Below are 15,380 nucleotides of genomic sequence, written 5' to 3'. Positions count from 1 at the left end.
GAGTTTTAGAGCAGGAGGAGGTCAGATAAAACCTGCTTTTTCTTCTAAGATGATGGTGCAAACAAAACCGTCCTAGGAAAGAGTTAATATTGGTCTGTCTGCAGATGTCCTGATGGAGTGAAGGCAAGCAATGATATTTTATATCATTTTGATATCTGGTCTAAATTAGGCCCGAGGGAAAAACTGTGGCCTATTTAACCCAGCATCTGTCAGTTATCATTATTTTCAGATAACTTTACAAGTTTCAAGTATAAAATTTATATTTGGGGGGAGAATAGGAAATGAGGCTAACAGGAGCTGGATTTGGCTACAGTACTTTTGTTGAAACAGTTTGCAGCGGCCTTCTTGAAGTTGTTACGTGAGAGAAGAATTAAATTAGGCATAGCGATGTGGCTGACGCTGTACACTCACTAGGAGCAGTGTGGAGGGTGGCACAAGGAAGCTGAAGGGAGGGCATTAGCAGTGGTTTTCAATGATCAGTCTTAGTCTGAGTTGCAGCCTTTGGTTAATGGTGTTGCAAGGAAAAGGGAGTGGTCTGCCAATGCGTTACAGCTGGGAAAAAGACAAATGTGATATGGGGGGGGGGGAGTTTTCACTAGCAATGCAGCTGTGCTCATGTCAGTCCAGAAGACAGAGGGAAGACCTCCACAGGTATGCTGCCAACCTCCAGGTGTTTGTTTCTTTCTACCCACCCTGAGCACAGCCAACAAAGTTCCTGGAGCAGAGCAAAGCCCAGGGTGAGTCACTGCTATGTGCTGGTACCTGCCCAGCACATCGGGGAGAAGGGAGAGCTGGGGGTAAAAACCTTATCGTGATTACCTGAAGCTTCTCTTGGTGGTTACCAGGAAACAACATATTTCTGTAATGTTTCTGTGTGGTTGCTCAATTATTAAACCATATGTGGTGCGTGTAGCACATTGGAAAGGGGACTCCTTCCTGCCTCGTGCAGATACCACTGGCTGCAGTCAAGCAGCTAAGCAATTTTTGTACCTACTGTCATCTGAAACCAAGCAGAAACTCTGAACTTCTGGTGACTGACTAATGCAATTGCCCTTTTATTTCTTTGCACTTCCTTCAGGAGTGAAGGGGCTCAAAAGCCTACCCCTGTTGTAAATCCTTGCTCGGGCTGCAGGCATCTCACTTAGTTGCAGAAAACACAGTTTAGCACCGGTGGAGAAGCTCAATTCTCATCCTTCCAGCAGCCTCCCCTCTATATGTGCTGTGTGGTGTGGTAGATACTTGTTTTTTGACATATTGGGATGTGCTGAATGGATTTTGTTGAAACAGAGACTAGAATTTCAAACCTCTTGTATAGCAGCACCTTTCAGTGCTTCTGATTTTTGTAGCAGCTCAGAGTGGAAATTATAAATTGCTGGTGAACACAGCGCTGTCTTCTGTAACAGAGACTGAAATTTACAGATTACGTCAAACCACTGCTCACCCTTACAGCTATTTTCTAACAAAAATAACGTTAAATTCTCTAGGAGTTGAAGCATTTTTATTTATTTATTTATTTATTTTTGTCCAGTGAGAAGAAGCTCCCAGCCCTGGGACTGGGGATGTGTTTTGGTATGTGGTGCTGGTATTTGCTAAGTTCTAGCAGGCAGAAACTTACTAAAGTAGGAATCAACATCAGCAACTTCAGGAAATGATTATCAGTTAAAGAGAGTACTTGGCAAGTTGGGAAATGTTTATCTTTTATTACATGTGGGATAGAGCCTGAGTCTGGGATAAAGAAGGGCCTTTTGAGAGACTCGATAACATGAGCTGCATTATTAGTCCATGCTGTTCATCAGAGTGAGGTGGTGGCAGGCTCGTTCTACCTCTCCCTCACCTGTGCACGTACCTGACTCCTTTAAATCCTGTGCAGGTACCCTTTAAGCTGTGAACTTCTGCTGCCTGAATCTCCCACGTTTCTGTTGGCTATGTAACTGCTCAGCTTCTTCCTGTTCACATTTCTGGAAATATTTATTTGAAAACAGGAAGAAGGAGACCTCATTTGTAAGAGAAGGAAGGTGGTGCACAGTGACTGTGAGATGTTGTAGATGAGCATCACGAGCTGCACAGATGCTCACCAGGACAGGTTATTGTGATCTCTACCGGCTGAGCTGTGGCTGCTGGGGGGCTGACCTGTGTCGCACGAGCACGTGAAGCCTTGCCGGGGAGTGGGCTCCAGGCCCACGCTTCCTGAGGACGGCTGCATAGCAGCAGGCCCTTTGGGGCTGTGCTGCTTGGTGAGCATCCCGCAGCCAGGCCCAGGGGTTCATTTCCCAGCTCCTCTCGCACCCCTCACGCAGCACGTGCCTGCCCCAGTCCTGTGCGGTGGTGGGGCCCTGCGGATGGAGGAGAGGTGCTCAGGGGCACCTCAGGCACGGCCTCACCCTCCTGGGGGACCGAGTGCCTGGAGCTCACCATGCTGGCCCCCGCTCCGCAGGCGCTGGGAGCGCTGCCTCCGGGCACCCAGGTGCACCCTGCGGGCTCCGCGTGCCTTCTTCCCGCAGGGCACAGCCGCGGGGCTGGGCAGCGGCCTGGCGGGGGAACGGGTTTGCGAGCTGAGGGTTCGCTGTTCCAGCACGCACGCTGGCTCTGGGGTTTCGAGGTGTGCCCAGCCCTTCTTATGTAATCTGCTAAAATGCCACGTTGTGTAAGGCTGTTGTATAACCAGGGTGCAGGCAGATTTGGGGATTTCAGCATCGAAGCAGCGTTTTCTGTCGAGCGTTCCCTCCCCTGCAGCCTGGAGGGGATAAGTCCTAGGGACTTCCCATCTGCTTTACTGCACACCTGCTTTCAGCTGGGCGTTAGGACAGTGCTGGCTCTGTGGGTTGTTTTTTTTCGTTTTTCAGTTTGGAAAGATTATAAATAATAACTGTTAACACCTGGAGGCAGAGGGGTTTTGTGTCAGGTTTCCAGGTACTGCAGATGCTGATGTTAGAGAAGAACGACGACTGGCCATTCAGAGCTACAACTCCCCTTCGTAAGCCAACACACAGGCTAGCATTCAAGGTGTCTCTGCCCCCCTTTGAAAACCGTGCTTGCATTGCGCCATAGACCTGGGGTACAGGCCTGGCCAGGACTGCTCTGAGAAGCCTTTTGCCTTGTGGGAGAGCTCTCCTGCCTGCTGAGACACCCTGCACCAGGCCTGCAAGTGAATCGGCTTGAACGTCAGGAGTACAAATGATTGCGGCAGGGTGGTGTGTCTTCTGGCTGCTGCTTTGCCAGCTTTGCAAAATCAGAACTAGGTGGTAGCAAATTGTACAGGGCTCAGTGATGGCCAGCTTGCCTGCTAGCAGCTGCTGCGCCCCTGTACTTCTGGTTTATGCTTTGGGTCATGTGTCCCTCACCTTGTTCCTGCTCAGTGACCTGCCACTGACATGATGGCATAGAACTACAGATAATCAGGGCTTTCAGGTGAACTAAACACATTTCTGTTTATAGACGCCTCATGCTTTATTTATGCACTTTCTTTACATAGACCTGTTGTAATATATAAACACATTCTGTCCAGCACATGGTAGTAAACAATAAAATGACCTGAGATCACACTCCTGCACCTCACACTCTCAGACCTACCAGCGTGCTGTGAGTGCGACTTATCAGCTACAAAAAAATAAAAATAAAAAAAATCCCTCGGACAAATTAGGATTGCCCACCACCTGCAGTGCCCCTTGCTGTGCACTGCTGCTGCCCTGCTCACCCTGTTGTTGGTGCAGCAACTGTGGTTCCTGTGCCTCCTTCGGGGCTCAACACGCTCCCCACCATTTGGCTGTTATGAGCCTGGGCTGGCAGCTGGTGGTACTGGGGTGAGCAGAGGAGCGATGGACTGCCATGTGCCAGGGGAACTGTGGGTGCATTGGCAGTCCTGGTCCTGCCCCATGTGCAGGGGAATGGTGGGCCTGTGTTCACGGTGGGGATCTCTGGGGGAGTGATACACTGCCTGACTTTGATCATGGGGTGGGGTGGCCTCATCCTGCTGTGGTGCGGAGGGTGCAAGACAGTGCCCAGTCCCTGTTGGAGTGGGCCTGTGGTTTCCCTGCCTCGCTGGGGCTTGTCTGGACTGCAGACACTTCTCCACGAAACCTGCTCTGGCAGGACAGGCCTTTTGCCAACAGCACGGAGCTTGTGAAGCCGCAAGTGTCAGTGGGCTCGCTGCCTCGCCTGCTTCCCCTGCGTGCCGAGCAGCTTGAGCGCGTGCTGTAAATGAGGCGGAGGGGCCGTGGTGCAGGTGGGTAGGAAACATGAGTAATGGTGACTCATCAGCACCAAGCAACATGGTGCGTGCCGGTGCTCTGGCAGCACGGCAGTGGTGGCCGTGAGAGCTGTTCCTCCGTGAGTGTTATGCAGTGGAAGGGTTGTCTTTAAGCTGAGGATGCTTGGCACAAGTGGTTGATTCCTGCTCCTGCATTTAGCAGCCTCTTCCCAGGAATGAAGGCAGATGTGGTGGGAGCCTGGTCCTTTGCAAGATGTGACACAGCCATTGTGTCTGTACGCGAGTGAAGAGCAGCTTTGCAGGAGTCTCCTTGTTCAGGCAGCGCTGCCTTGCTCCCTGCCCTCCTGTTTCATACTGACATTACCATGGGCACCACACTACCTTTTACAAAGCTGTCTTGCAGAGGGAATGCCAGGTCTTCCACAGCACTGGCATCTCAAAGGGGTGCTTGAAACAAGCTCAGAGGGGAAATGTATCCTACTGCCTCTGATCACACTCCAGTGACAATGGCACGATTTGGAACATGGCAAACAGGCTTTGAATGTCAGTGCATTGTTCATAGTGAGATATGTGTCATGTTGCATTAGCTCAGGCCGACAGCTACCGGTGGGAAAATATTTCTGCGAGTTCCTCGGAGTGCCCCCACCTCCTACAGGCAAGGACTTGTGCCTGTCGTGGCAGTAGCAAAACTACCCAGCCAAACTGGGGAAGCAGTGAGACCATCTGGTGCCTGAACACATGGAAGGTCATCTGAGCCGTGTCCAAAGTGCAAGCCTGCCTTGTGCTGGCAGCATGTTCATGAAGAAAACATCTGACTGTTCAGAAGATAAACCACTGTTTATTTCTTGGTAACCTCTACGCAGAGGAAGAGCAGTGGGGTCGGTGTGACTTGGTGAAAGCCACCATGGCCAGACAGAAGGCAGCAGCTGGCAGTGGGAAGCGGGGAAGCCTCCTTGTTCCTGTCTGCAAGCTGTGGAAATCAGAAGCTTGAAGCACGCTGGGTCTTTTATGAGCGTGGAGAGCAGGACAGAGCGCAGCCTCCTCCGGTGAGTGCAAGCAGCCTCGTGGTGTTGCGCAGCTGCGTAACACCACGGAGGGTGGAGCGGGAGCTTGGGAGGAGGTGAAGCCTGGCACTGAGAACCAGCTGGGTGGCATGGAGGGACTGCGGCCCTTTGTTCAGAGCCTGGTTAATCTCCAGGATTGGAAATCTCTTTGGAGCCATCCTGAGTGCTCCTTTTCGGGCTGGTGTGACTCCTGCACATCTCTGGGCAGCAGCTCCTACAGGCGGGCTGGCTGGTGGGGACCGTGGAGCCCCCGGCCACGTGTCAGGGCCCTCTGTGTGCCTCCGCCTCGCGTGGCCTTCAGGGTGCCTCGTCTAGGCCCAGCTGCGTCACAGGGGTGCTGCAGCCCTCGAAATGCCTGCCTGCTCTCATTATTTTGTTATTCCAGCATCAGCTTTTTTGAGAGCCTCTGTCTTTATTTTTTTCCAATGTCAAAAAGGTGAGGAGGTCAAACGCTAATGCAGTATTTCTTTCCTTTCATAAAATGTACCTAGCAGATGAGGAGTGTCAACACCGATTTGTTTTTCAAGTGTTTCTGCAGGATTATTTTCTTGTTAAAAGTGACAAGGAGGTGCAGAACTGTCGGCCTTTAGCCAGAGATGTCATTTTGTCTTCGTGTAGGTGAATGGGCACAAGATGACAGAGCACTTTTTTGTGGGAAAGATGAAAAGCTGATCCCAGTTTAATCATTTCCTTGAAATGCAAAAGGTGAACACACTCCTTGTCTTTCTCCAGTGTTCAGTAACGAAAGGTTGGAGAGAGGAAGAGGCTGTTGGGCCTCAGTTTGTGCAGGGTGTTTCCTAATACGTGTTTTTGTGGAACTTTTTTCAGTACTGATGTAAATGGCTTGAGCATGGTTATTCCTTTGCAGCCTTTTTCAAATCTCATTGCCTCTTTTGACAGCCAAATCTGATGTTGCCTTCAGCAAAGTAAGGTGTTTCCTCTTGTAGCTGCAGAATGGGCGCCCGGCTCGGGGCTGCTGGTGTGTTGGCCACCCCTTGGCATGCTGCTCACGTCCTGGCACCGGAGATGCACGGAGCCATTAAACGCCGTGCTCTGGTCCTTCGCAGCTGATGTTTGCTGGCAGTTAAGGAGACTAATAAATGACTCGCCGCTTGACGTAATCATTAAAGGGTCTGCGATGCTCTTAAAATCCTCTCCTCTCCCGCCTCTGTGCAGGCCTTCAGTGACCCTCCAGGAGAGGGAGTGTCATTGATTAACGATGCCACCCGCTGGGTTGGTGGTGGGATGGAGCCGTGCTGGCGTGTGCGTCACCGCTTCTGGCACTGCCGCTGCCAGCAGGCACAGGGCAGCGCGGGGAATGGCGGCTCTGCCCAGGGGGCTGGTGGTGGGCTTCGTCTGGGCTGGTAGGGGTTGAGCCAGGGAAGCCAGCAAAGCAGAGAGGTGGTTGTGTGGAAGGATTCGTGCCCCCGAGGCTGCCTGTGCACTGGGCTGCGCCTGTCCATGTCTCCTTTGCAGGGTTTGTACTGGTGGATGCTGGCCTCCCTCCCCGTGCTGAGGTGTCCCCTGTAGCTGTGGGCAGATCTACACATGCAGCTTCTGGAGCTGATGCTCTTCATGGGGTGCGTGCCAGAGTGTTGCAACCTGCGGGAAGAAGCAGGGTTGTTCCCGTTGCGATTCAGCTGGGCACTGCTCTGGCTCTGCTTCCTTTGTAGGTTTATCCGTCCCGTGTGCTACTGACTTTGCAGCACACAGGGTGTCCTAGCTGAGGCTTGGCCAGACAGGGCTTTCCTGCGAGAGATTTCCTTCACTCTGTGTTGTTTCAAACAGTTTTCTGCCGCAATCAGGTGCGGCAATGAGGAAAGGACACTTTGCACTGAAATCAGAATTGTGCCGTTAAGGTACGTGTGGATAGTGAACTCTGATATCACTGGAAGTTGTTTTTTCTGAAATTCTCTCGTTCTTTTCAGACGGTCTGACAGGTCGGTTTTGCTTCAATTCGGTCAGAGTAAGGAAAAGAAATGCACAGTTTTTAAAAGATTTCCACAGTGATACTTCTGCAGAGAGTCTGCATTTTTTCCTGTAGCAAAGCAATGCCAGAGACTAGCAACCACGTCTTATTTTTTTTATAAGTAGAATGATGAAAATAACCTCATGTGGCAGAGCCTAGTGCTCCCAGACTCAGCAGCTTTGTGCAGATTTCCAAAGCTCCAGAATAAGAGGTTCATAGAGAAAGCTCTGTTTTCTGATTCCTCTTTTCTCTTCAGAAGTTGTGTTCTGTTGAGCTGTAGCGGAGATACCGCTGTTACCAGTGGAGCAGCTCCTCTGAGCCAAACTGTTACATGCTTCTGTACCAGCTGAAGACACTGACCCACTGCATGGAATGTTTCCTCGCTGCCTCTCAGCCCGAGTGATGTGTGTGTGCAGACAGGTTGCTAAAATGGATTTTTTTCACATTGGTTGCTAATATCTCCTCATGAAGGCCCCGCAGTTTTAGGACAGCCTTGCTGAGGCATTTTAACAGCGCGCCTGTTTGTTCAAGCTGGTAATAAACAATTTCCTTACATGTAAAAGGATGAAGCAAAGGTAGCTTTTGGAAGGGAGCCAATTTGAAGCTAAAGCGGAGTGCTCATAATCAAGCTATTTAGCTTTCATAGGGGAAAAAAAAAATATCAGAGAAACAACTAACCTGGAGGCAACGTATGAAATGATACCTGTAGGGAGATGTCAGACAGCGGGAGCAGACAGAGCAGTGTGGAAGTGGGTGAATCAGTGTATTCTTTTGTCATCACTCCAAGTTCTGAAATCCGACAACTTTGGAGAAAGTTGTAGTTAGAGAAGTAATAAAAAGGCAACTGACTCACATGGAAACAACATCAGTGGAATAAATCTATGCAAAAACAAAGGGAGTGAGGCTCAGGCTGTTGCAAGAGAGACTCTTTGGTGGGGGAGTCCAGGATCCTTACATCTGTGCTGGTGGAAATGCTTGTATTAAAGCACCAGAGATGGGTCTAGCTTTGTCTAGAAATGAATTAGCAGAAGTAAATAACATATATCCAGCTTCCCCTGAGTTCTGGCTTCATTAACAGTGATATCATCCTTCGCTTTTAACAGCTTCTGTGATCTCAGGGCAGAGTATTTTAAAAAATAAAATAAAAATCAAGATTATTCTTTTGTTTGGAGGAGGAAAAACAAAACAAAAAACTGAAAAGCCCTGAAGTGACCTTTATTCTGAGTGAAGAAACAGGCATGCTGATGGCTTTTTCAGATACGAAGACTCACAGCAAAGCAACCCAAATGCTAGCCAGCCCTCCTATATGGGAATGCTGCCGACAGTGTACACTTGGCCCTATTGTCTCGGAGCTTGTATGGACTAGTCAGTGGGAAATGAGGTATTTCCTTTTTGCAGCTTGCTTGCATTTGAGTGCTGGAGGTCAGATCCTGCCTTAGCTTACACCACGGTGAAGCCAGCATCATGCTGCTGGTTCTGTCCAGTTTACACCAGTGCGAGCAGCATCAGATTCTGCTCCCAGGTGTCTGGGAGTTTTGACCTTCTGGGTCTTTTGGGGCATCATAAGTTAAACATGTTCTGATTAGCCTGCACTGTAAATCCAACATTTTAATTCTTTCCACATGTAAGATCCAGTCTAATAAGCCAAAGTTTAAGTCCATGCAATCTATTTGGAATAACCATATGGATTAGGAGTCAGACTGTGCTTTTCTGCTTCTTGTATTTATACTAATATAGAGACGTTTGTTAATGCACATGTAGCTCACACTGGTATCAATTTTTAAAAAATATTACACCAAATGGCTTGCATTAAAATATTTGAAAAGCAGTAAAACTGTGAAAATTTCCTCCTTCTCTCACAGACTGACACACAACTGTGGAACGAAGCGTCTGCAGGCAGCACCCTTTGTCTCTCCCAGCAGGCTTATCAGTGGGGCTGAGGGACCCCTGCGGCAGCACCGGGTCACCCTCAGCCCCTCTGTGCTGTGCTGCAGTTCTCCACGCCTGCTGGGCCAGAGCCACCAGGCACAAAGGGAGAGCCGCCCTGGGGTGAGGAGGACCCAGCTGGATCCAGCCCCCTCCTGTAACACAACATGCTGAACCAAGGTGAATTCTGGGCACGGAGAGACCGGGGTCAGTTGTGTGTGGTGCTGGCTGCCAGGGATGTCTGCCTTGTGCTGCCAGAGGTGTTCCAGGCAGGGCTTCACCCTGACGATGCCCTCCGCATGCAGGGAGAGAGGTTTGGAGATGAGAGCAGCAGGGCTGCAAGCTGGACGCTTGCTCTGATACTGGAGCTTTTGCATTTGGCAGTCATCAAGGTTTCCTGTCCTTTTTTTTTTTTTTTTTTTTTTTTCCTATGGTAGCCTTGTTACCTTAGGAAGATCCCCTTCTTCCTGTCTTTCATTTGTCTTACCAGCGCGGTTCTTTGACTTGTCTTTCTGCTTTCCTGTTTTTCTCTTATTTCAAATCCAGAATTTTATTTTAAATACTATTTTATAAGAAAAATAACAATGCTGTGCTTTTTGAAGCTTTGCTGTTGTGCTCTGCAGGGAGTGCCCCTCAGGAGAAGGCTGGGCAAGCCTATTTGCAATCATCTTTCCTCTCAGCACCTGCCAGCGCCGGCTGGTGGTGGGCTTTCCTTGTCCATTCCCAGCCCTCACATGGTGCACGTGAAGCTCTCAAGTCCCTCGTTTACTGCTAGTGCTTGTTTTGCCACTCGGTATTCCCATGCTGGTCACCATTTCCTGAGCAGCAATGCGAACCTCCTTGACCATATTTTACCCACTGTTTCTGTTTCTTGTTAATGAAGTAGTTGCTTCGTTATGTTCCTGTAGCTGGCAGTATGAGGGCACTGTGGAAGAGAATATGCTGAGGATAGTGAGATGAATGTCCCCAAAATGAGGAAAATGATTTCAATGTGTTAGTGGCTTTGTTTGTTTAAAAGAGGAGTGGGCTTGGCTTTCTCAGAGACAGGGAACGCTGATGCAGATGGGTAGTGCCTTCCCTGGGAGGGCTTGGAAGTCCCCCTGGTCCAGCGTGTGCAGGAGCAGCGTCCCATGATGTACCAACACCGAGGAAGTGCTGGAGCAAGCAGAAGAGTCCTCATCTCAGAGCCCTCAGTCTTTTACTCATGTTGCATGGTCTGATGGCCAGACATGGCCTGAGGAGTCAAATATCTTCTCTGGTCCAGAAGGTATTTCTTGTAAAGATGCATTTTGACAAAAGAAGGGAGCCTGAGTTACTTTTCCCAGGGTAGTGAAAGCATCTGGGCTAGGATTATAAAGCAGTCAGCTTGTTATGGAAGCCAGAGTCAGGACCTGGGGTCTGAATGAGTGTTGGAAAGCATTTCCAAGTGGGAGTTGCACTCTGCCATCCGTCATTTGTTCAGACGGAGAAGAGGGAGTCAGTGTGAGACATGGCAACTTCTTCCTCCCTGTCTCCAGCATTAATCTAAATGCCAAAAAGCAGACCTTGTGGAATGCACCGGCATTATTGAAAGCACTAGCCTCTAATTCCATATGGCATGAAAATATCCCCCAGGTAGTGTTTAACAGACACCCAGCACTGTCTCACAGCTTGTAGGTTAATGCAGCCAGCTTGGCTGTTTATTCATTCCGGTATTAGGCCATATTGAGGAACCGTTGTGTTAGGCTGCCTAAGGTGACAAGAGAGCCCAGGGAGAGAGGAGTGCAGTGGAGACGATCCGAACGCTGTGCTGGAAATTGTTTATTGAAAGGAAAGGATCATATTACACTCAATTTTTGCTGAGTTTATCTTGGTTTTTATCAGATTACACACGGGATAACTCATCAATATTGTGATCCTGCTGACATGTAAGTGAGTCGCTGCATAATTCATGGCTGCTGCAGAGCTCTGGCAATAGGAGGCACATACTTAATTAGGCACTTCACCGTTTCACTCTTTTGGAGCAGCTCCGGGACTGCACCCGTGGAGGTGGATGCTGCGGTCACCGTGCCTGCAGCTGCCTGTGGCTGCCTTGCAGAAGTCGTGCTGGCGCTGTCCCACGGCATCCCAGTACTCTGTGGCAGAGGTGCTGTGTTGTGGCCTTGTGGCACAGCCTTTCCCTGGGACACGTGGCAGCACGTGCTCTCCAGGTGCCGTGGTGCACATTTGGGTGCGGGACCATGCAGCCTGCTGCGGGGTGGTTCAGCCCGTGCTGTCTGCAGAAGGTGTTGTGGCAGAGCGACTCTCCGGAGCCACACTGCTCTTGAGATGATCAGCAGGGACCTGCTGCTGCACGTCTCTTTGCCTCCACGCACCGGTGTCCTCCCTGCAAACCATGCCGGCAGTGGGTGCCTGGCCCTGCGGCGGGGCTGCCCATGCCAGCTCTCTGTGAAGGAGACAACTTGAGGCTGATGCATGCAAAGTTCAGAGCCGAGCCCTGAGTCATTAAATAACACTGTAATAGGCAGAAAATGCAAAGAAAACTCAGTAATGGCCTGTTAATTTTTTAATGCCTTTATTGAGTAAGAGACAAAGTAACTAATTCCCTTCCCTGTGCTGAACAATTCAATAAATTAGCTTTACAAAGTTCGGAGCAGATCAGAGTACTGCAGCTTTGATTCCTGTGCTTCGCACTGGGGTACACGCAACTTCTGCAATGTTTCTGTCCCCTGGGCAATATTTCTAGGGATGAAGTTAAAGGAATATTACTTCCTCTTTCTTCTTCATTACTATCTGGTCTTGTGAGGCTGCATCACAGCCCCCTAAGACTGTTCTCAGCTGTCTGAGAACTTAGCTGCTTGGGGGTCAATCTGTCTGTCTTCTGGCTCTCTTGCTGTCCTTGTGGCACCTATTACTCTTGCAGCATTATCAGCAAAAGTGCACTTTAAAAAGCTCTGGTTCTGCCTCCACATATCCTGAAATGCTTTGTGAATTGAGGTTGTGGTGATGGTGGAAGAAGAATAGGTGTATTACCTTCTGCATGATGTACAGCTGATGGTACAGGCATATTTTGACCTATGGAGCCAAATACACTCAAAGTAGATCAATACATTGAGAGTGATGATATATTCAGCCCATGCTGTGTGTATATTTCAGTGGTGACGTCTCTCACAGGGCTCAATTTCCAAGCATGAGTGAGTTGATTTGAGGCTTGCATCAGCAGCTGGCACCTAATGTGGTTTTTATGTGGGCTAACTCCAACCAGCATCTCCAGGTTCAGAGCACGCCAGCCTGCGCAGGGTCATGGTCTCAAAATGATATGGCAGGAGCTGCTGCACTGTTGCCACAGGCTTGGCAGAGCCTGCAGCAGGAGCAGGGATGCTGTGCTTGCTGCAGGAAGCTGCTGGCACCTGGGCTTGGCTGCATTTTTGCTGCAGAGGAGAATAGCAGCCCATGTCTTCTGCTCAGTGAAGCCCTCTTCACAGTTGTCTGAGGCGTTTCCCTTTGCACTGTGATGTTAGTGGCATGAAGCATCATGAGCCATGCACTGGCTGATCAGCAGCTGGGTCGTCTTTTTGAATTGTCCACATTTTGTGCTGTGTCCTGCTGGGAGCTGGCGGATGGGGAGGGCCCCGTGCTCCCACCCTCAGACCTTTCTGCTCTGCCACCTCCGCCTGTGGCCCACCTGCCCACGGGATGTGTGCTCTGGTGAAACCTGGAAACCAAGGAGGGCCCAGGATCCGTCCCATGGGGTCCAGCCTCTGTGAGGGCTGGGGCCCAGGGCTGGGGAGGGGGACAACATCCCAGCGGAGACAAGGCATCCTCCTGTGCCCTCAGGGAGCACGTTAAACTGTGATGGCGAGGGGTGTGGTGTCTGTTAGCTGCAGTGTTTAGTTCTGAGAACCCACGTTACCCATAAAAACATCCTGTCCTTTATGAGTCTTCTCAAGTTTGGATCTCAGCACCTTTCTGCAGCAAAGTCCTGAGCTGAATTACATGTTTATGGAAAAGCCTTGCTTAGCAGTTCAGAATTTCTCACTTGGGCTTCACTCATAGTCTCTTCCTCCTTTGACTTCAGGACAGAGAAATGGTAGCTCCTGCTCTCCCTTCTCTGGGCCACGTCTGATTTTATATATCATCCTTATCAGACCCCTTCTTAGTCTCCTTCCCACGGTCAGCAACTCTCCTGGGGTGTGGAGTCACACTCACGCAGGGTTCAGCGGTGGGTCCCTCCCCAGCAGCTGGTCTTTTATCTGGTTGTGTTCAAAGCTGTGTGTGTGCCTCCCTTTCTTTCACAAGCTGTTTGAAAATGTATCAGGGATAGTTGGATTTTTTTTTTTCCATTTTTGTGGTGCTTCCCTCCATTAATTTCCTGGTTGTAGTACATTACTCATGGATAATTAAGAGTGAGCTATTAATACAACATTTAATATTCAAGTGCAGTGAAGAGGAGAGAACAATAAGTCAAGGAATCATATACTACAAGGCATTTTGGTTTGGTGATGAATTTTTTTTGCTGGCTTTGGCTATCAGAGCATAGTGCTCCTTCCATTTAAGTATGGTCCTGAGAACTTCATTTATTGATAGAATACAAATAGGACATTAAATCAGGGGAAGTGAATTTGAATTGCTGGCCATATATACAATTATGAATGGGATTGGCTACTTCTATCTAGTGTATCTTAAGTTAGGAGAATTATGTTAGAGACAGCTAAAGAGAGTTTAGAGTGTCTTAAAATTAATGAGATTGAAGTCTGTCTAGGAAAAAAAATAATGCCAAAATGCAGTTTGAGCACTGGGGCCAAAAGATTGCTTTACAGAAGTGATCATGCTTTATCCAGATGGAGAAATGTTGGTCTGGTAGGTTGTGCACCAGCATCAAATAAGTGTGTTTCAGCCTGAAGTGCTTCTCCTTGCCGCCCTCCTCGCACACTGGGAATGAATTGATTGCCAGTAATAGAGAGGAGAAGGAAGCTTGCAGCCTGACTCCATGCTTCTGCGCAGCTGGGAGCTGAGGCGATGATGAAGCACATCACAGGGCTTCCCAGCCTTCTGCCTCTCCAGTTTCTGGTGTCTGATCCTAGCTCTGAGCTCCATCGCTGTGTACCTGCTTTTGGGTGACCGAGCCACGCGTCTGCAGAGCCCGCTGCTGTTACAGGATTCTGGAGGTGTCCTGTGGAGCCTGCTCTCTGTTCTGTGCCGTGTCCATAGAGCTGTGCAGGTTTTCAGGCGCCTGCTTTTTTGTATCATGTGCTGAGGCAGCCAAGGAGAAGGAGTATGTTGCTTTTCTCCTTGTGCCAAAGATGTGCATGCATACTTTGGAGATGAGGAGTCGGACTTAGGTCCATGAGCAAATCCCAGGCAGGGGGTGGTGGCTGTGGCAGCGTGTGCCTGGCTGTCGGTCACCATCTCCGGGGCGGGAGGTTCGGGTGGGCTCCCCGGGGAGCTGGGGCACCTGGGGCAAGTGCAGAGCCTCTGCCCCACATCGCAGCTGGGCGAGGTGAGAGCCTTCAGCACAGCAGTGTCCTGCCCAGCCCAGCTCTGGCTGGGGTGGGAGCACTGCAGGGGCCCTGTGGGAGGCTGCTCCTCCAAGCTGTGCCCCAGGAGCTCTCTGGAGACGGAGCGCGTAAAGATGTCACGAGTCAAGCACATGTAAAGGTTGCCATTTACAAGCAAGTAATTGCAAGAGTTACCACACAGCTGTCTCTGAGACAGCGCAGGGTATTATTATTTATATCCAGTCCATTTGCACGCTGCTCGGATGTGAGTCCCTGCCCCCAGACAGAGCCATGGTGCTGCGGTCTGCCAGCAAGCACTGACTTTGATACGGTACCTGGTTTTGCTGCATCGGTTGGCCAGCTGTCTTCCCGTGATGTGGGGGCTTTGCAGCCAGAGGAGGGGGGCTCATCTGTCGCCTGTGTGCTGGGCTACCCCGTCCAGATTTTGCATGCAGAGATGTCCCAACATGGGGCTTCTAGCAGCAATGACAGCTGCACCTGATCACGCACACTTGCATGCACAAACACCACACATGTAAATACTTGTGCATTATTTTGTTTGATGAGCTGAATAATTGGTTGTTTACAGATCGGAAAGGGTAAGTGTGCTTGTGACCTTTCTTCTTGAGGATTGTTTATAGTTAATGATGATCCTGCTAACTATGCCCGTTTCTTTAATGGGGCTGTTCTCTCCTATGGGCAGTCTCTGTGCTCTCTGCATCCTAAATACAAAGTCC

The 15,380-nt window shown here is 49.9% G+C and overlaps 1 protein-coding gene and 1 long non-coding RNA gene across 2 annotated transcripts in view; both read left to right on the top strand.

Annotated features, from left to right (window-relative positions):
- LOC311446148 (uncharacterized protein) overlaps positions 1 to 15,380 on the top strand; it is a 45,077-nt gene that overhangs the window by 19,569 nt on the left and 10,128 nt on the right. The window lies entirely within an intron of this gene.
- On the top strand, positions 511 to 6,392 carry LOC311446149. The gene is made up of 3 exons (XR_014698768.1): positions 511 to 651; positions 4,407 to 5,253; positions 6,219 to 6,392. It is a non-coding gene; the product is annotated as an uncharacterized lncRNA (long non-coding RNA).

Source organism: Aythya ferina (assembly GCF_964211825.1).
Source record: "Aythya ferina genome assembly, chromosome: 17".
NCBI lineage: Eukaryota > Metazoa > Chordata > Aves > Anseriformes > Anatidae > Aythya > Aythya ferina.
The sequence above is the reverse complement of the archived record's forward strand: the minus strand, read 5'-3'. Positions and strand labels throughout refer to the sequence as shown.